Here is a 20,998-nt window from a genome sequence, read left to right as displayed (position 1 = left end):
GGGAAACATGAATTCAGGCCTGACACAAGATTGAAATGTTTTTCTGCCTCACTGAGCCGGCCGCACGCTTTTCTTCCTAATGAAATTTAGTTATGTTTGCTGGTCTTTGTTTTCACCATTTAAGAAGAGGCGCAGCCCAAATAACGTTAGTTATAGCACAGTAATGGACTATGAGGGCTACGCACAGAGTACACAGTTAGTAGGCCTATTCCTTATTCAGGTCCTATGCCAGTGTTACCCAACCAGGGTGCCTCCAGCTGTTGCAAAACTACAACTTCCCGCATGCCCGGACAGCCAATGGCTGTCCGGACATGCTGGAAGTTGTAGTTTTGCAATGGCTTGAGACACACCGTTTGAAATAAAAACTGGTTTAAAGGGGTACTCCGGTGGAAATGTTTTTTTTTTTTTATGAACTGGTGCCAGAAAGTTAAACAGATTTGTAAATGACTTCTATTAAAAAAAATCTTAATCCTTCCAGTAATTATTAGCTGCTGAATACTACAGAGGAAATCCTTTTCTTTTTGGAACACAGAGCTCTCTGCTGACATCTCTGTTCATTTTAAGAACTGTCCAGAGTAGGAGAAAATCCCCATAGCAAACACATGCTGCCCTGGACAGTTCCTAAAATGGACAGAGATGTCAGCAGAGAGCACTGTGCTTGTGATGTCAGCAGAGAGCACTGTGTTCCAAAAAGAAAATAATTTTCTCTGTAGTATTCAGCAGCTAATAAGTACTGGAAGGATTAGGATTTTTTTTAATAGACGTAATTTACTAATCTTACAAAAGGTGGAGATGCTCTTGTGGAAACTTTCACCAATGACCTGGGCAGCTCAGACTGCCACCTGTACCTAAGGTGTCTGCAAAAGGCTACTAAATGAAAAAGATAATTGAGGCTCAAGGTCTATAGATAAAGTACACACTTGTTTATCGATCATAAAATATTAATTATTAATTATTAAATATCAAACTGACAATCCGGGATCACAGGGCCCTCGTGTATCCTCAGAGTCAGAGAGATTTCAGATTAATAAAGTATATATCATATAAATGCCGGCAATTGATTTAAACTATGCGCATAGAAAAATATTGGAATTCTCTCACCAATCTGGATGTGGGATGAAGATGTTGTAGTAACCGCTCAGTGCTTGCTGGTAGCGATGTGTAGTAGCCGTCTGTACCCGCTCTCTGGCCGGAGAGCGCACCGCTGGAGTCTCTGCCAACTCCCAATTCTGCGGATCTTTCGGATGGTGGGCAATGTTCTCAGGGGCTGCAGCGCTTCCACAAGCAGATGCTCCTGAGTGGCGTCCTCGTGGAGATAGCGCGCGTTCCTAGTCTCGGACGGTGCGTTCAGGAGGCAAGTCTCTGTATGTGATTTCTATAGACTGCAAATAGTAATAGGCATATAGGTGGTCTTAAAAGTCTCTAAGGGGGGTCGCTGGACGCTTTTCAGCACCCACTAGGTGCTTTCTTCAGCAGCTTAAGTATATAGCCTATATAGGACGCATCTGCTTGTGGAAGCGCTGCAGCCCCTGAGAACATTGCCCACCATCCGAAAGCTCCGCAGAATTGGGAGTTGGCCGAGACTCCAGCGGTGCGCTCTCCGGCCAGAGAGCGGGGTACAGACGGCTGCTACACATCGCTGCCAGCAAGCACTGAGCGGTTACTACAACATCTTCATCCCACATCCAGATTGGTGAGAGAATTCCAATATTTTTCTATGCGCATAGTTTAAATCAATTGCCGGCATTTACTATTTTAACCAGCACTATTTGACTGAGCAAATACAGTATTCCGATATTGTTTCCAGATTGCTACATTGGGGGAGATTTATCAAAACCTGTGCAAAGGCAAAGTTGCCCAGTTGCCCATAGCAACCAATCAGATCCCTTCTTTCATTTTGCAGAGGCCTTATTAAAAATGAAAGAAGCAAGCTGATTGGTTGCTATGGGCAACTGGACAACTTTTCCTTTGCACAGGTTTTGATAAATCTCCCCTATTGAGGAACATTGTTGCACTGGCGATCTTTGATTGACACATAACTGTTACATAATTGTTACAGTGCAAAGGACACACAATAAGTGTGAGGAATTGTGATTTTTCTATGACTGCAACTGCACTTTAATGGACATTGATTAACAGCTCTATGGCACATAAATTGATATTTGGAGTGCCTATCTGAAGAAGCTGCTATATATAATATAATATATTGTTTATTATCAATTATATATTATTTATTATATTTAGAGTGGTCTTATATATTTTATAATTTTATATGATATATACTTTATTAATCTGAAATGTCTCTGTGGATACACGAGGGCCCTGTGATCCCGGATTGTCAGTTTGATATTTAATAATTAATATTTTATGATCAATAAACAAGTGTGTACTTTATCTATAGACCTTGAGCCTCAATTATCTTTTTCATTTAGTAATTTACAAATCTGTTTAACTTTCTGGCACCAGTTGATTTAAAAAAAAAAGTTTTCCAGATATAGTGTAGATATAGGATAATATCTGACTAAATCCTTTAATTCTCTGGAATGATGGTAAGCAGTGCTGGAGGGAGCAGGGGCTTTGTTTGAGTAAATTTGAATAAATAAATTAATAAAACAAATCAATAAAAAATAATACTTTTTTTTTTAAACAAAACACAAATATTTTTCTGAATAAAGTTATTTTTCTATTGACTGTTGATGCCTCTTTTGCTATCAGGATTTTTTTAATTATTATTTTTTTCCGTTTTCACGAGGCTAAAATGCTGAATTAGCCTCCTACTTCTCATTACCATAACAGCAACCATTGACGGTGGGCATAAAATGACAGCTGGGAAGGGTGCGCATAGATTACATTGTGCTACGTGGCCAAACAATGCTGGAGCTACAGGCAGCGGGCAGGAAACGGAGCAAGAAAAAGGAGGCGATAGATTAAATAACCGCAGATAACCTGAGAAATAAGCAGTTCTACTTTGACATCCAGTGACTTGCAAATGACATCTACTTCATGCTGTCAGCTAAATTTGACTTGGGATATCCCCTGCGAGATAATGTATCCGTACAGAAAGAGCTGTTTCTATAATTATCCGCGGACAGCACCGGAACATTGCAGTGATTTACAGTGGAATCCTGTGACATGTTAGTCAACCTTTGCCTGCTAGGACACATGTAAAAATGAAATAAAAGGTATAATGCTGTAAAGTTATAATTTTCATTAAAAATAAAACAAATAGTGCAACTTAAAGGGGTACTCCCGTGGAAAACTTTTTTTTTTTTTATAAATCAACTAGTGCCAGAAAGTTAAACAGATTTGTAAATTACTTGTAAAAAAAAAAATCTTAATCCTTCCAGTACTTTTTATGGGCTGTATATTTTAGAGGAAAATGCTTTTCTTTTTTGATTTCTTTTCTGTCATGACCACAGTGCTCTCTGCTGACCTCTGCTGTCCATTTTAGGAACTGTCCAGAGCAGGAGAAAATCCCCATAGCAAACATATGCTGCTCTGGACAGTTCCTAAAAGGGACAGCAGAGGTCAGCAGAGAGGACTGTGGTCGTGACATCAGAGAAATCCAAAAAGAAAAGCATTTCCTCTGTAGTATGCAACCCCTAAAAAGTACTGGAAGGATTAAGATTTTTTAATAGAAGTAATTTACAAATCTGTTTAACTTTCTGGCACCAATTGATTTAAAAAAAAAAAAAAAAAAAAGTTTTCCACGGGAGTACCCCTTTAAAGATGATGGACACTTGTGAATTTGGAGCTACTCTTTAGAAAACCCTTTTGCCGCGTATGTCCGCTTTTACATGGTATTAGCAGGCTAATAATCTGGCTATGTGGCCTCTTTGGCACTGAAACATTGGGGCATTCACAATGACAAGGTTTAGTTCTCTTTGCATCGTATTGTGCTGTGATCTATTGAGATATATATATATATATATATATATATATATATATATATAGATATATATATATATATATATTATTGGTTTATTTATGTGGTTTTGGCATATGCTGCAGTGTTGTATAGAGATTATTGCATGTCTCTGTTAGGAATAATCTCAGTAGGTTTTTTAGACTGTGGACAGGAGAACCAGAAGGAAACCCACATTAACAGGCAGTGAACATAAAAATTGCATGGTGATGTCGCCATTGGCTGGATTTGAACCCAGGTCCCCCTTTATTAGACATCCATAAATACTGACAGTGCAGGGAGGCAACAAGGAGGGGAGGTGAGCTTGGGCTACGGACCCATCTCGCGCTACAAGCGCTTCATGAGGCCGCTCATAGCGGCCTCATGAATCGCTTGTAGCGCAAGATGGGTCCGTAGCCCAAGCTCACCTCCCCTCCTTGTTGCCTCCCTGCACTGTTCGTATTTATGGATGTCTAATAAAGCATACAGATGAAGCATTGGTTGCAGTGAGTGCACTTATGTTGTTCTTCTCTTGACTGGACATTTATATCTGAGTATATGTCTATTTAGATTTTTGTTGCTGTCCCTTTACAGTTCTAGAAGTGTAATATAGTTTTGCAGCTGTGGTTTGGCAATCCCTGCTTCCCTGGTGGCTCCCCCCCGTGTTCTCATGGTACAAGTACCCCCAGTAGAGGTGATCTCATATCCCAGGCGTCCGTGACTCTCTCGCCTTATTGCGGAGACAAATTGTCAAGAAATCGGATGGTTGTGCATGACTCCACGGATGCATGCTATCAAGAAGATTAAGTATGTGGGTTAAGGATGCGATTTCCCTCTTCCCTATTCCTCCTGGGAAACAGGATTTAATCAGTCTAGATCCTGTGGCTGTATAACCAAGCACTTAGCATTTCTACCTTTTAATCTTTTGACCGTAGTGTCTGGGTGTTCTCCAAATATGACTGATATAATAAGGGGGCATTACTGTGTGGTACAGTGTCCCTTGTTAAAAATGTCAGTCCTTAGTCATCAAAATGACTGGCCTTTTATTTCCCGTGGTCATTAGGCCTTAGCTGTCCCTGTCAGAAGCCTGACGTTCGGGGACTGTCACCTGTTCAGAAATGCATCTTCTTGGCAAGTTGTGTCCTGACGACCCATATATTTTTGACCATGTATACGTCAACCAGCTGCCATATGGATAATCATTTTGTGCTTTATATTAACCCATTCATCTCTACAAAGAGGTCTCCACTCTGCACAGACCACTTGATTCCATGACAAATTGTGAGAGTAATGCGAAGAAAAACTACTTTTTAACTTATCAAGAATAATTACATAAAAAATGTTAAAAATATATGTTATATTTTTAATTACGACACCAGATATGGAGAGATTTAACCTGTAATTGCCATTTAGCACCTATGTTATTCAGTGCTTATAAGATTATCTCAGCCATGTTAAGCAGTAAATGGTCCAAGCAGTCACACATGATGTGGTTCTCATGAGCCCGTGGTAAAATATCAATCATCTCTAGATGGAGACTGCTGGGTTTTTGCTATATAGTCACACTGGAGACTCAACAGGTTCTATGTGCTTTGTTATTAATCCTTTTACACTTAATTTTTGCAGTTTAGTACTCCAACTCTTTATGTTTGACATTTATCCTTATTTAACCATCATTATATTTTCCACATAATTCATCATATCAATTTTTTTTCACTTTTCTTTTCTTAGTCACATTTTGCCAGAAAGGACAATCCATCAATCGTGCCCCCATAACTGTGAATCCATATGTTTGAATGTAACAGTGACTCCACCTACTTGAACATCATTCGTTTGGAGTATGGTTCACGGTGGATTACATGTGAGTATTTTGCACTAATGCCCATCTACCTGTTTATTTAGATGTCTACTGTATTTGTTTGCGGGTATTATAGATTTGTAATATTTGTAGAAAACATTCAATATACTACTTGTTGTTATCACCAAGAAATTTTAACTACATATTGGCCCAGATTTATCAAACTGTGTGAGAGAAAAAGTAGAAGGATTTTCCCACAACGACCAATCACAGCTCAGATAACGAGCTCTGGTAAAGTGTAATCCCTCTATTTTTACTCTCACACAGCTTGATAAATCTGGGCCATTATGTGGTATGTATCTGTAATATTGATACTAAAATGCCCATGTAATACGCTTGCGTAAAATAGGCCTTAACCCCTTAAGGACGCAGGACGTAAATGTGCGTCCTGGTGCGGTGGTACTTAACGCACCAGGACGTACATTTACGTCCTGTGCATAACCGCGGGCATCGGAGCGATGCCCATGTCATGCGCGGCTGATCCCGGCTGCTGATCGCAGCCAGGGACCCGCCGGCAATGGCCGACGCCCGCGATCTCGCGGGCGTCCGCCATTAACCCCTCAGGTGCCGGGATCAATACAGATCCCTGGCATCTGCCGCAGTGCGCGATTTGAATGAATGATCGGATCGCCCGCATCGCTGCTGCGAGGATCCGATCATTCAGAACGCCGCACGGAGGTCCCCTCTCCTTCCTCCGTCCGGCTCCCGGCATCTCCTGCTCTGGTCTGAGATCGAGCAGACCAGAGCAGAAGATCGCCGATAACACTGATCTGTTCTATGTCCTATACATAGAACAGATCAGTATTAGCAATCATGGTATTGCTATGAATAGTCCCCTATGGGGACTATTCAAGTGTAAAAAAAAATTTAAAAAAATGTAAAAGTAAAAGAAAAGTGAAAAATCCCCTCCCCCAATAAAAAAGTACCGTATTTATCGGCGTATAACACGCACTTTTTAGGCAAAAATTTTTAGCCTAAAGTCTATGTGCGTGTTATACGCCGATACACCCCCAGGAAAGGCAGGGGGAGAGAGGCCGTCGCTGCCTGCTTCTCTCCCCCTGCCTTTCCTGGGGTCTAGAGCGCTGCTGCCGGCCCTTCTCTCCCCCTAGCTATCGGCGCCGCTGCCAGTTCTGTCCCCCTTTCTCAGCCAGGGGGAGAGAAAGGGCAGCGGCACCCATTGCCGGCGCCGCTGCCCCGTTGCCTCCCCCCATCCTCGGTGGCATAATTACCTGGGTCGGGTCTGCGCTGTTGCAGGCCTCCGGCGTGCATCCCCGGCGTCGTTGCTATGCGCTGCACGGCGCGGCGCATGACGCCAGTGCGCCACGCCGTGCATAGCAACGACGCAGGGGACGCGCGCCGGAGGCCCGCAGCAGCGCGGACCCGACCCAGGTAATTATGCCACCGGGGATGGGGGGAGGCAACGGGGCAGCGGCGCCGGCGGCAATGTGTGCCGCTGCCCCTTCTCTCCCCCTGGCTGTCGGCGCCGCTTCTCTCCCCCTGGCTATCGGCGCCAGCACCGATAGTCAGGGGGACAGAACAGGCAGCGGCGCCGATAGCCAGGGGGAGAGAAGGGCAGGCAGCAGGGCTCTAGACCCCAGGAAAGGCAGGGGGAGAGAAGCGGGCAGCGACGGCCTCTCTCCCCCTGCCTTTCCTGGGGGTGTATCGAGGTATACACGCGCACACACGCACCCTCATTTTACCATGGATATTTGGGTAAAAAACTTTTTTTACCCAAATATCCTTGGTAAAATGAGGGTGCGTGTTAAAGGCTGGTGCGTGGTATACCCCCATAAATACGGTAAAACGTCCGTTTTTTCCTATTTTACCCCCAAAAAGCGTAAAAAATTCATTTAATAGACATATTTGGTATCGCCGTGTGCGTAAATGTCCGAACTATTAAAATAAAATGTTAATGATCCCGTACGGTGAACGGCGTGAACGAAAAAAAAAATTGCTACTTTTTAAATACATTTTATTAAAAAAAATATATAAAAAAATGTATTAAAAGTTTTTTATATGCAAATGTGGTATCAAAAAAAAAGAACAGATCATAGCGCAAAAAATTTGCCCCCATACCGCCGCTTATACGGAAAAATAAAAAAGTTAGAGGTCATCAAAATAAAGGGATTATAACCGTACTAATTTGGTTAAAAAGTGTGTGATTTTTTTTTTAAGCACAACAATAATAGAAAAGTATGTAATAATGGGTATCATTTTAATCGTATTGACCCTCAGAATAAAGAACACATGTCATTATTACCATAAATTGTACGGCGTGAAAACGAAACTACCAAAATTAGCAAAATTAGCAAAATTGCGTTTTTCTTTTTAATTTCCCCACAAAAATAGTGTTTTTTGGTTGCGCCATACATTTTATGATATGAGTTATGTCATTACAAAGGACAACTGGTCGCGCAAAAAACAAGCCCTCATACTAGTCTGTGGATGAAAATATAAAAAAGAGTTATGATTTTTAGAAGGCGAGGAGGAAAAAATGAAAACGTAAAAATTAAATTGTCTGAGTCCTTAAGGCCAAAATGGGCTGAGTCCTTAAGGGGTTAAAGAGGTACTCCGGTGGAAAACTTTTTTTTTTTTTAAACGACTGGTGCCAGAAAGTTAAACAGATTTGAAAATTACTTCTATTAAAAAAATCTTAATCCTTCCAGTACTTATTAGCTGCTGAATACTACAGAGGAAATTCTTTTCTTTTTGGAACACAGAACTGTCTGCTGACATCATGAACACAGTGCTCTCTGCTGACATCTCTGTCCATTTTAGGAACTGTCCAGAGCAGCATATGATTTCTGTGGGCATTTTCTCCTACTTTGGACAGTTCTTAAAATGGATAGAGGTGTCAGCAGAGAGCACTGTGGTCATGATGTCAGCAGAGATCTCTGTGTGGCACCAGTTGGTAAAAAAAAAAGTTTTCCACCAAAGTACCCCTTTAAGGTGTTGATTTTGCATGAATTAAACTTGCTCTTAATTTCTACAAAAATTTGTTTGCTTTTTTGGCAAATCTAAAACTTTTAAGATTTATTTTAGACAAATCTTCCAAAATGGTGGTTGCTAGCACTTATCCTACACAGCCGCATATCTTTAGCCTTGTCCATCATGTTCCATACTGTATTGCTGCTGCTGAGAACCCTTCCCTAATATCATGGAGAACTGAGTGTCATGCCTGACTTTTAAAGGGGTACTCCGCCCCTAGACATCTTATCCCCTATCCAAAGGATAGGGGATAAGATGTCAGATCGCCGCGGTCCCGCTGCTGGGGATCCCTGGGATCCCCACTGCGGCACCCTGCTCTCATTACAGCACAGAGCGAGTTCGCTCTGCACGTAATGACGGGCAGTACAGGGGACGGAGCAGCGTGACATCATGGCTCCGCCCCTAGTGACATCACGGCCCCTCCCCTTAATGCAAGTCTATGGGAGGGGGCGTGAAGACCGCCACGCCCCCTCCCATAGACTTGTATTGAAAGGGGCGGGCCGTGACGTCACGAGGGGTGGAGCCGTGACGTAACGATGCTCCGGCCCCTGTACTGCCCATCATTACGTGCAGAGCGAACTCAGTCTGTGCTGTAATGAGAGCGGGGTGCCGCAGCGGGGATCCCAGGGCTCCCCAGCAGTGGGACCGCGGCGATCTGACATCTTATCCCCTATCCTTTGGATAGGGGATAAGATGTCTAGGGGCGGAGTACCCCTTTATGGGCAATTGTGATACATTCGATATATAACAAATGTATTCAAATCAAATGTGCCAACTTGCAGAAAAAAGACTGGAGTCATTTACACCATAGTTGTTAGTGATGAGCGGCAGGGGCCATATTCAAATTCGTGATATTTTGCGAATATATGGACGAATATTCATCCTATGGTTGCGAAATTCGCATATTCGCTATGTTCCTTCTTTTTTTTTTTTTTTTTAAACGAAACGCCACGTTGGGTTGGTGTCGTTCCGGTGTTCCTCTGCCCACCAACAATATTGGTATGGTGAAGTATTATACTTTCATGCATTAATGATTAATCAGTGTTTTTTATTTCTCTTTGAATTATAACTGTTTTTGTTGGACCATATATGGAAGTCACCTTTTGGCAGTATTGATGTAACATGAGTAGTGATTGTGACACCTTTTTTGTTTTATCCCCCCTTAGGTGGAATCCCTCCAATTTAATGTGCTATACATTAATAAAGATTTATATACTTTGTAATAACTATGGTGTAAACGACTCCAGTCTTTTTTCTGCAAGTTTGTATGTATTCAGGAGGTCATATAGCAGTATTTGATTGAGGGTAGATACTTTGCACAATATGCTTTAATGATTGAGTAGTATTTATCTAGATATATACGTATCTGAAATATACGTTTTGCAGGTGTCAAATCAAATGTCACAGACAATTCTAATGAATTCAAAAATGTGCTAGACTCCAGTGTGTTCACATCACATTTTCTACCCAACCAGCACAAACATGAAACATTATGGACATTTTTTTTTAACTTTAAAGGGGAACTCTGCTGCTCAGAATTTGGAGCGTTCCGAATGCTTAGAGCCAGCGCAGGGAGCTTATGACGTTGTAGCCCCGCCCCTCATCATGCCACGCCCCCTCAATGCAAGTCTATGGGAGGGGGCGTTGTCACTCCCCCTCCCATAGACTTGCATTGAAGGGGCGGGACGTGACATCATGAGGGGCAGGGCTATGACATCACAAGCTCCCAGAGCCGGCTCTAAGCGTTCGGAACATTTTGTTCCAAACACTGAGCAGCGGAGTACCACTTTAATATCTTTATATTTATATATATAAGTATGCAAACCTTTCCATATACATATGTTACTTGTGTCAACTGTATTAAAATTTTTCAGTGAAAGCATATAGAAAAAAAAAAGACTAAGACCCTCTTTAAAAATGTGACGCCAACATTCCCTTACAAAAATTATAGGTATAGAATTACTGTACTAGGCATAGATTTTCATACACTGTCCTATAAAGTTGTTAGTATAATAGTACACCTTCTCTTAGCAATAGAATGCACAACATTTTTTTTATTTCATTATTTAATTTTGGAAAAACATTTTGGCCTGATAGACAATTAGACGTCAATGGTTTGTGTCATGTCTGTTAACCTTATTACCCATAAAATGTACCCTGTCCAGTAATCCCATTTCACAGATTGTATTGTCATTTAAACATGGCTGTCAAACAGCAGACCTACTGCTAACATGGGTACAGCTGCCTCCGATGGAGAAATGGAGTCTAGGGTGGTGTCTATTGCTCGACAGACCTGAGCAAATATTTGCGCCTTGAATTTTGTTTTGCACGATAGATGGAGATAGAAGATGTTGATGGGCTCTAACAAGTCCTTCTGTCTCACATACTGGTGATTTGCTGGGATTCTCCTTATATATATATATATAGCTTTTAGGAGAACTTGGAACAAAAGACCAGTTTAGGACGCTGCTGAATAGATTAACAAGATTTCCATAATTAGGGGCCGCTTGGAACAATGGTCTCCACCCCTCCCCATCTTCTATCACTCCTTTGTCTTCAGCAGTGGATAATGGACGAGCAGCCAGGGTGGGAATCTTAGATGCCATTTGGTCACTGGGAAGGCATTTTCTCACATTGCCAAGAACGTTCATTCAAACATCTGGCCTATTCCAAAACTCATTCACTTTTCTTTTCATCTTGGGCCTTGCAAACTCCTCGTCCACCTGTCAGGCTGCTGTTCTGTTGTATTTCATTTTCCCCTTTTAGCTTATGTGCGTGAAATACTCCTAATGACTGTAAACAGGGCAACGACCATGGACATTACTAAGCTTGTCATGTTCTAGGACTGAACATGAGTTGTCCCCTTTGTTGCCCTATTCCATTCTTAGCTTCTGCCTCATCCTATTACTTATGCACCAATGGCTGCTTGGTGACCTGGTTAGACCATCTATAACCACTACTTGATATTACAATTTATCATTGAAAAACTACATGTTTTTATATTACAAGTTCCAATAAAAAAAAGTAAAAGTTCAGGTAAATGGGAAGCATAGGGAACCACATACGAAGTTCTTTAACGTTTCTGTGCAGGTCGTGACCCTTTTAAGATTTCAGTAATGATTCCAGGATTTAGGATTAGATCTGAGGCCTTCGAAATGCTACAAGGAACCTGGCTGCAGTAGATGACTCTTAGGTTTTTCTTGTTTCCCTTTGAATCTGTTTGCCAAATTAAAAACCAAAAAGGGGTTGTACATTATAGGAAAAACATAACTGCCACAAAATCCTGCCACATCTGTCTGTAGTTTGTGTACGATATTGTAGCTCATGGGCGGATCTAGAGTCTCGGAAGGGGCACTATTAGAGTATTTTGTGTTGTCGTATAGAAAATAGGGTGTAGCTTATGGATCTTCCCATGCTAGAGTACGGATCCCCCCTGTATCCGCCACTGTTGTAGCTCAGCCCCATTCACTTCAATAAATTATGTTCCTGTACATATACAGATGTAGCCATTTTTTGTGTGAAACAAATGCCAGAAAAAAGCCAGTGCAATTTCCTGCGTCTGACGTTTTTTTTCGAAAATTTTTCAGGCATTTTTGCATTTGAGTGGAAATTGCATTTTTGGCCCCTTTGGTGTTTTTTTCAAAATGTGTTGGGTACCAAAAAAAAAAAAAAGGATACATTAGGGATGGGAAAAAATGTAACAAAATTTTTATAACGAAATTTTAAGTGTGTGCGTGTTTCACTTTTTTTTCTCTGTTTTTCTTTTTTTCTTTTTTAGATAGTACTGTTACTCCCAGCATGGAACAGACTGTTCCATGATGGGATTAGTAGTACCAGTACTAATAGATGTATCCCCCCGGGTGTCACTCCTAACACCTGATGCGATCGTCCTATCTATTGCAGAGATGCGGAGCGGCTCTATACTGTACAGCGCTCACATCTCTGCTCTGTACTCCAGCCTACCAGTGATATTATTAGAAATTCACCTCACTCATTCATATTTTCCACCCAGAGTGGGGTTTGGCCGGATGGTGGCAGCCAATCCCCGCTCTCAGAGGGAAATATGAATGAGTGATGCTCTATTCATATCACTGGCCGGAGTATATAGTGCAGAGATGCTAGCGCTATAGAGAGCCGCTCCGCATCTCTGCAATAGATAGGACGATCGCATCGGGTGTTGGGAGTGACACCTGCTGTGATCTGTCCTTAACTGCAGGTACTACTACTCCCAACATGGAGCACACTCTGCTCCATGCTGGGAGCTGTAGTATCTGCATTTCAAGACAAATCACAGCGATTGTAACTTCTGACACTCCCAGCATTGAGCAGAGTGTGCTTCATGTTGGGAGCAGTAGTACCTGCAGTTAAGGAAAGATCACAGCGGATGTCACTCCTGACACCCGCTGTGATCCTCCTGTATAATGTAAAGATGCGGCCGGCCGCTCTCCTGTGGTCCCCTGCACTGACATATATATATACACCGATTCAAATTTCCCACAGAGAGCTGTTATTGGCTGGAGCCATATAGCTTATCACAGCTCTGCGGGAAATACGAATAGGTGTATATATACGTCAGTGCAGAGGACCAGAGAAGAGCGGCCGGCCGCATCTATACATTTTACAGAAGGATCGCCTGCAAAAAAGTCAAAGTTAAAACACACATGGCGTTTTTCTTGGCGTTTTTTTACTCCTTAAGACTTCTATGGGAGAAAAACGCGATGATTTCACGGAAAAAAAAAACATAGGCTCAACATGCTGCGACTTTGCAAAACCTCCAAGGAGCTGAAAAAGAGTGAAAAAACTAAGGATTAAAATGACGCCAAACTGAAAAACTCAAAGTGGAAAAAGAATTTAGCGTTTTTTCATAGATTTACAGCTAACATCTGGCCACAGCATTTTTTCATTGAAAAAACGTCATGGGGGCCTTTTTGACGTTTTTTTGGGCAAAACACCAGAGAAAAACCCAAGTGGAAACGTAGCTTAAGTCCTCCCTTTCATGCCTTTATTATGAATGCATAGTTATTAGGCTGTTGGTTGCTGTACTACATGTACTGGCTTATTTACTAAGCGGGTCTATGGTATTTACAAGAATTTTACTGATTATGGATGTGCCAATGATACAGAGGTATACTAGTATAATATATATTTACCCTCTTTTCATATAATAATAATTTTGTTTCCTGAATTCCTTAAAGGGTACCTTTCATCAAAAAAACTTTTGATATATCATAGATTAATGTATGCAGAATAACTTTCCAATAGCATGTTATTAAAAAATATGCTTCTTTCTATTTAATTTTCCACTTTGAAAAAATGTCCACCAGGGGTCTCCCTACCAGTCCTTTTTTTTTTTTATAGATTTCTGACTCATGCTGGAGTCCTAAATCTCAGACTGCAGCCGGGACACAGACAAACTCACCACTGCTCCCTGGCAGCGAGCAGTGGTGAGTTTGTCTGTGTTCCAGCTGCAGTCGGGGGTTTATCATAGATTAATGTATGCAGAATAACTTTCCAATAGCATGTTATTAAAAAATATGCTTCTTTCTATTTAATTTTCCACTTTGAAAAAATGTCCACCAGGGGTCTCCCTACCAGTCCTTTTTTATAGATTTCTGACTCATGCTGGAGTCCTAAATCTCAGACTGCAGCCGGGACACAGACAAACTCACCACTGCTCCCTGGCAGCGAGCAGTGGTGAGTTTGTCTGTGTTCCGGCTGCAGTCGGGGGTTTAGGACTCCAGCATGAGTCAGAAATCTATAAAAAAGGACTGGTAGGGAGACCCCTGGTGGACATTTTTTCTGCATACATTAATCTATAATATATCAAAAGTTTTTTTGATGAAAGGTACCCTTTAAGCAACAAGCCTGTTGAGAGGATACATGCTGGTACTACTCAGTGGCTTGCTTCAGCCATCCTTATACTGTACTTATAAATCCTTGACAGTACAGACTTTAGTGCAGAGGGACGTGCAGAGTGTAACCTGGGGGGCCTGTCTCCTTGTTGAGACTTGTAGTAGGTGAAGCTGCAGATTAGTGATTATAGCAGTCCATGCTGGATTTAGAGACTTTGGGGGGGGGGGGGGGGGTTATGAAAACCTGTTCAGAGGAAGAGTGGTGCAGTTGCCCATAGCAACCAATCAGATCACTTCTTTCATTTCTCACAGGCCTCTCTGAAAATGAAAAAAGTGATCTGATTAGTTGCTATGGGCAACTGCACCACTCTTCCTCTGCACAGGTTTTGAAAAATCTCTGCCTTTGTGCTGACTGACTGAAGACTATGTGTGGTACGCCTCGGGGGTATGTAGGGTAGTTGGGGTGTTGCTGTTCTGGATTATAAAGAGCGCTGTTAAATACTGTAATGGTGCTGGGCCTATCGCCACCCTTCCCAAGAGTGATAGGTGAATGCATAATAAATGGATTGTCCACAACCACTGTTGAACTGAAAACTTGCAGGAACTTTTACTGAAGATTTTCTGTAGCAGGCAATATCAATAACAGTTCTGATAACAAAGTCTATTAGTAGTTGAGCAGTGATTGACAGTTGGTTAAGATCACATAATCTCAATTTAGCTTTAGGAAGATTCTGTTGCATAGATCCGCTGGATTTAGGGGTGCGTTTAGATCCAGTGATCTTGTGGAGAGTAGCGGGGAATTATATATATATATAACCGCTGTGGTGTAGGCCGAGGCTGCAAGACTTTGGCCTGGTAAACGTACTTGAAAGTTGCGGAGGTCCTACCTCATTCAGAGTCAGCAACCCAAGAGAGCGATCAATGGCCGTAGCTCCCTTATTTGGGCAGGGGCGGGCCGTTTTGGATTGGTCCAAAACAACTTCCACTCACCGTTACACGGCATTATGGGTGAACATGTGACTTAAGAACCACCTAAGGTCCTTCAACATACCATAGAGTTCTGAACCAAGTCACATGACCCGCAGGTCCTGCGACGCTAAACAAGTGAGTAACACAATATACATATTTACAATGATAATATTTATAAATATCAAGTTACTAAGGGGTGACTAGGGGCTAACTAGGGAAGCGGACCCCCACAGTCCTAGGGACATGTGCTCAGGAGCTGAGCGCGGGTCATAGCTGGGTGGGCCAGGCGGCTATCTACCACCAGGACCCATCTCTAATGCCAGACATCACCCATCACAGTGATGCCCGGCTTTAACCCCTTAGACACCGCAATCAAATTTGATTGTAGCGTCTAAAATGCAAGTAAAAATGTTCCGGCAGCTCTGTGAAAGTAAGTAAAAACCCCTAACCTGCCAAATTCAGGACCCGGGAAAATGTCTACTTCCCTCCCTCACAAGCATCTAGAAAAAGTGTATGTGGTAGAGCTTTTCCCACCACAGCAGAGCTGCGCAAAATTCATCATCCTGCTTCACCTTCTTGATAAATAAGAGGCAGCATATCTCTGAGTAACTGAAAAGACTGAACAATAAGAGGATATTAGTGGACAATAAATGGTTAGGAAATGTACATGCCCCCCTTTTATTGAAATAGAAAGTAATCTAGAGTAGGACTGATGACAATAAGGGATGTCAGGCACACAGGCTTATTATTCCATAGACCACCTCTTTGAGAAGACCATCCCATTAATCAGACTAGATTTTCTGTGATGGATTTTTAGTCTGCCATATGTTATGCATAGTGGTCATTTTCTTTTAGAAGACAACCCCCCGTCCCCCATAGAAAATGTTTTGGTCCTCTCAAAGAAGTTTCACTCTATATAAGCCCCAAAGGGGACTTCACACCATGTGGCACTATATGCATAAAATTATACAATGGTACACATGGAGGAAAACACAATGCCAGCATAGTTTATATTGTCTGGTTAGTAGTACAATATACAGGTATGAACAGGCTGGAAGGAAGATGAGAGGAAGATGCTCGATTCTCCTAAAAGGTACAGCAGTATGCAAGAGGTAAAATCAGAGGTTGCTCCTCACATGATCTCAATCTCTGTGAAGAGGAGAAGTCATAGACACATGGTTGTCTGGTATAAGTAAAGCCTTTTGTTCGGTTAAATTACTTTACTTTTCCTCCTTCGCGTCTACACGGAAAGATTGTACCAATTTTCTGGAGTACAATCAATGGAGACTCTTGGGCTGCGGAGCCTGGATTCTGCTTTCTACTCTTGTTGAAAGCTCCTTTCATCTCCAACTCTTGTGATGCCTTATGTTTTTAGAAAAAAAATGTCTTGTAGTATAAAAATTAAAGCCAAACCAAAAGATTAAAGGTGGGTGACTTTGATGAGGAATGGATGTTATCAGCAACAACATGTTGAGATGTCTTCAGAAATTCTCACATAGCGTAGTCATGTCACTTAGAGAAAACAAGGAACATATCTTATCTCCCAGGCCTCACAACATTTAATTACTGGATGTCTACATTACTAGAGAGGCTCTGATAACCGTATGGAAAATGAATATTGACAACACAAGAAAGAAGCAAGGGGGGGGGGGGGGGCTGCGAACGTTCTTTCAGAAGACGTCACTGGGCTAAGACATTTATCCAGAAGTAATTACAATTCAGGATGATGATGGTTTCCATGTCATCTATATTCAGGGTTATGGTCACCTTTGTATGAAATCACAATATATTGACTACCTTATTTAGGCAGTGAGTGACATACCAGCATATTGTTTATATGGACATTTACAGCACACTGTGTATATTAAATAGGCATGCAGTAAAAAAAAACAAAAAACCTGCATTGGCTTTGTGAGGTACCGTACTTAATATCAAGATGTATGTATGTATGGGCCTGGATTACAATATACAGATAAACTACAGTTGAAATAAAATTTTGTTTTAGAGTAAAAAAAAAACTGCGTTCATCCAGAAACAATGCCACTCTTCTTTGATATTTGCCATGTTTTTTTTAAATCTACCGTACATAATCCACTTAAATGAACAAGCAGTGTGCCAGCAGAGCGGGAAGAGCTGAGCAGATTGATATAAAGTTTTCTGGGGAAAGCCTCAGCAGAACTTGTAACTTATTGGTTACCCTCTTTGCTCACTCTGGGCTTAAAGGGGTAGTCCACTGGCCAGCATTCGGAACTAAATGGGGGTCAGCCATGCCCCTTGTGACATCATGGTCATGCTCCCTCAATGGAAGTCAATGGGAGGGGGCATGACGGCAGTCACACGCCCTCCCATAGACTTTCATTGAGGGGATACTGCACCCCTAAAGGGGTACTCCGCCCCTACACCCCTAGACATCTTATCCCCAATCCAAAGGACCCCAGCAGCGGAACCCCCGCAATCTTGGCTGTGGCACCCCAGACATCCGATGCACAGAGCGAACTTCGCTCCGTGCTGGATGACTGGTAATGCAGGAGGGGGGGGGGGGGCTTGTGATGTCACGGTCATTTTTTTTTTTTTGCTAGCCCGTTCCCCCCCCCCCCCCCCCCGCTACGGCACTAGCCCGTTCCCTCCTCCCCCCCCCCCCCCCCGCCCCACATACCCCGTTCCCTCATTACACTTGCAGTTACTGCAGAGTCCGGCAGCGGGCGTGCAGGGACAGCGGCGGCAACGAGGCGGCAGCGGTGATGTGCGGGAGGAGTGGCCTCCCAGCCAGTGGCCAGTGAGCCAATGCGCTCGCTCCCGCCTGTCTGATTGACAGGCAGGGAGCGAGTGCAGCCTAACTGAAAAAGGACTGATTGCCACTCCAAAATCAGTCCTTTTTCAGTGGCCGGTTTTTAAATGTAAATTTTACCTTTTTAATGAAAAAAAATTAAATAAAAGTATATTAGAGATATGTTGTAGTACATAAGTACTACAACATATCAAAAAATAAAGTTGGTGACAGTGCCCATTTAATTATATTAATGGGAGTGACTCCTGATGGGCAGGAACATATAGTCAAGGGGTTGTGTATTAAGCATACACCCCCCTCAGTGCACAACTTTCACTCCCCCTGACTGAATAATTCAACCCATCACCTGATATTTACTCCGAATTTTCACACCCATCTTCAATGAATTATCAAAGTATTACCCCTCATAGAAACAGGAGAGTGTATCAAGAATGTGGAAAAAGATGTGTGACCAGAGCACCCCGAGCTATTTAATGAAAACTTAATTTTGTGGGGTCTGCTGGTTTAAAAGGGGTTATCCAGGAATAGAAAAACAGAGCTAATTTCTTTCAAAACTGCTCCCCAGGTTGGGTGTGGCTCTGCAACTCAGTTCCATTGAAATGAATGGAGCCCAGTTGTAATACCACCCACAACCTGAGGACAGGAGTGGAGCTGTTTTTAAAGAAATTAACTCTGTTTTTGTATTCCTGGGTAACCCCTTTAATGTTATGTTTTATGTCAGGCTATGTAAGATTTATGTGAGCTATGGTAATAAAATATTCTGATGTACTGTAAAAAAATAAAGCCAAAATGTATTGTATTACAGGTATACTTTTACAATAGCTGTATTGTGAGAAAGCTGTCATCCAGAATAATTACATTGTTTTCCACTTGTAACATATCTGTATATAAAGTTGATGAAACATTCATGGTTCTAATGTTTAACATAGGACAATCTGCAAAATAGTTTTGGATAATTACCCCCCCCCCCCTCCTGTATTTTGGGACATTGCCCCCAATCCATTCTGTCCCTGAAAGAGTTCCTCTTGTGTGTGCAGTCCTGTTCTCAGAACCATTGAGGACACTTTCTAAAAGATTTAACTCTCCCTTAAATCATCCCATATCTGGAGAGGAACTTTGAATGGGAAAACCTGGCCTCATTTTCATGAAAAAGGATCTATTGGGATAAAACTCTTTGCCATCACTAATGACCGTTTACCTATCTGTGGCACTTTCAATAATGGCGAGTAAACGGTGGCAGTGCTGGATAAAGCTTTGCAGAGCTGCTGGTTAAATCCTTTTGTGCAGTTTTGATATCCAAAATGGAAGCTGTGATGCTATATAAGTCAATTAAAGCATTAGGTAATCTAATTGTGCTGCAGCCACAAAGTAGCTTAAAAGCTGCGCAGCCAGTGAATAGTACACGGGCGCTTCCCAACCCCCTTTAGTTGGGCTATCCCCCATGGTCTTTATGAAAAAAGCGAATGGAGAAAATACACAGAAGGACAACAATAGGCCCAGAGGGAATTGCTCATGCAGATGTTGGGAAAGCCAGTATTCCTAGCCAGAGGGCAAGAAAATACTTTGTGCATAGGGACAGATCTGCACGTCTGTAATATAATCAACAAAGTGAACGGGGATGGGGGGGGGGAGGGTCTTGCCAGGAATGAAATTTTGGAATTTGTTTTGCCCTCAGCAAGTCTCTCAATCTTGTCTCTGTTCATTAGTCGTAGGGGGGAAAACTGATCAGCAGAAAAATTGTGCAATTAAAGTGACTTATCCTGCAGACATTGATGTGTGATTAACATTCTTCCATATTGTTTTCATTAGCTACATTGTTGAGTGTGAATGTGAATAGAAAGCCAACGGGCACACGGCAACACTTTCTACCTGAAAAGAATTGTTTTCAATTCATAATACAATTCATAATAGAGTGAAAAATACATGATGTGCTCTAGAGATATTTATATGTAATATTCTTCTTGTACCTCCTGCATCACTTTTGAAAATTGTAGAGAAAAAAGAGAGATGGCAAAGAGTGGTCAAATGTACCATATTTATTAGAAGCATGTGCCATTTTTCTGTGGCAAAATCCTGGTGTTGGTATAACAGTGGATTAGTCTCTGTGCTTTTTCTGCCAATATAAAAATCTTAAAGGGGTACTCCACTGGAAAACATTTTTTTTTTTTTTTTAAATCAATAATTTATAAATTACTTCTATTAAAAAATCTTAATCCTTCCAGTACTTATTAGCTGCTGAATGCTACAGAGGAAATTCCTTTCTTTTTGGAACACTGATGACATCACGAGCACGGTGCTCTTTGCTGACATCTCTGTCCATTTTAGCAACCATGCATAGCAGATGCATAGCAGATGCATAGCAGATGTATGCTAAGGGCAGCATGGTGGCTCAGTGGTTAGCACTGCTGCCTTACATTGCTGATATGATTTCCCTGAAGACATTGCTATTTTGATACTTTATATTAATGTGGACAGAAACACATAGGAAATGTATGTTTTTTCTTGTATAATGTTTATTGTGACCTATCTCTATAAATTATTTCACTGTCATTAGTTAGACCATCCTTAGTATATTTGATCACCCATTTTTGTGGTACTTTATGGCTTTTTAATCTGCTATTGGGATTACACTTGTTTCT

The 20,998-nt window shown here is 41.8% G+C and overlaps 1 protein-coding gene across 6 annotated transcripts in view; it reads left to right on the top strand.

Annotated features, from left to right (window-relative positions):
- LOC130358833 (fidgetin-like) overlaps positions 1-20,998 on the top strand; it is a 107,390-nt gene that overhangs the window by 77,963 nt on the left and 8,429 nt on the right. For 2 of the 6 annotated variants that reach the window (XM_056562686.1, XM_056562688.1), the window contains exon 2: positions 5,636-5,765. The exons of 1 other annotated variant lie outside the window; for it this stretch is intronic. The gene's annotated coding sequence lies outside the window, so the exon portion shown is untranslated. Of the gene's footprint in view, positions 1-1,567; positions 1,694-5,635; positions 5,766-14,915; positions 15,035-15,369; positions 15,707-20,998 lie in introns of those variants that run through there. 3 more of the 6 variants (XM_056562687.1, XM_056562690.1, XM_056562689.1) reach the window with 3 other exon arrangements.

Source organism: Hyla sarda, chromosome 2, assembly GCF_029499605.1.
Source record: "Hyla sarda isolate aHylSar1 chromosome 2, aHylSar1.hap1, whole genome shotgun sequence".
In the NCBI taxonomy this organism is placed as follows: domain Eukaryota; kingdom Metazoa; phylum Chordata; class Amphibia; order Anura; family Hylidae; genus Hyla; species Hyla sarda.
Note: the sequence above shows the minus strand (reverse complement) of the source record. Positions and strands in the feature narration are given on the sequence as shown.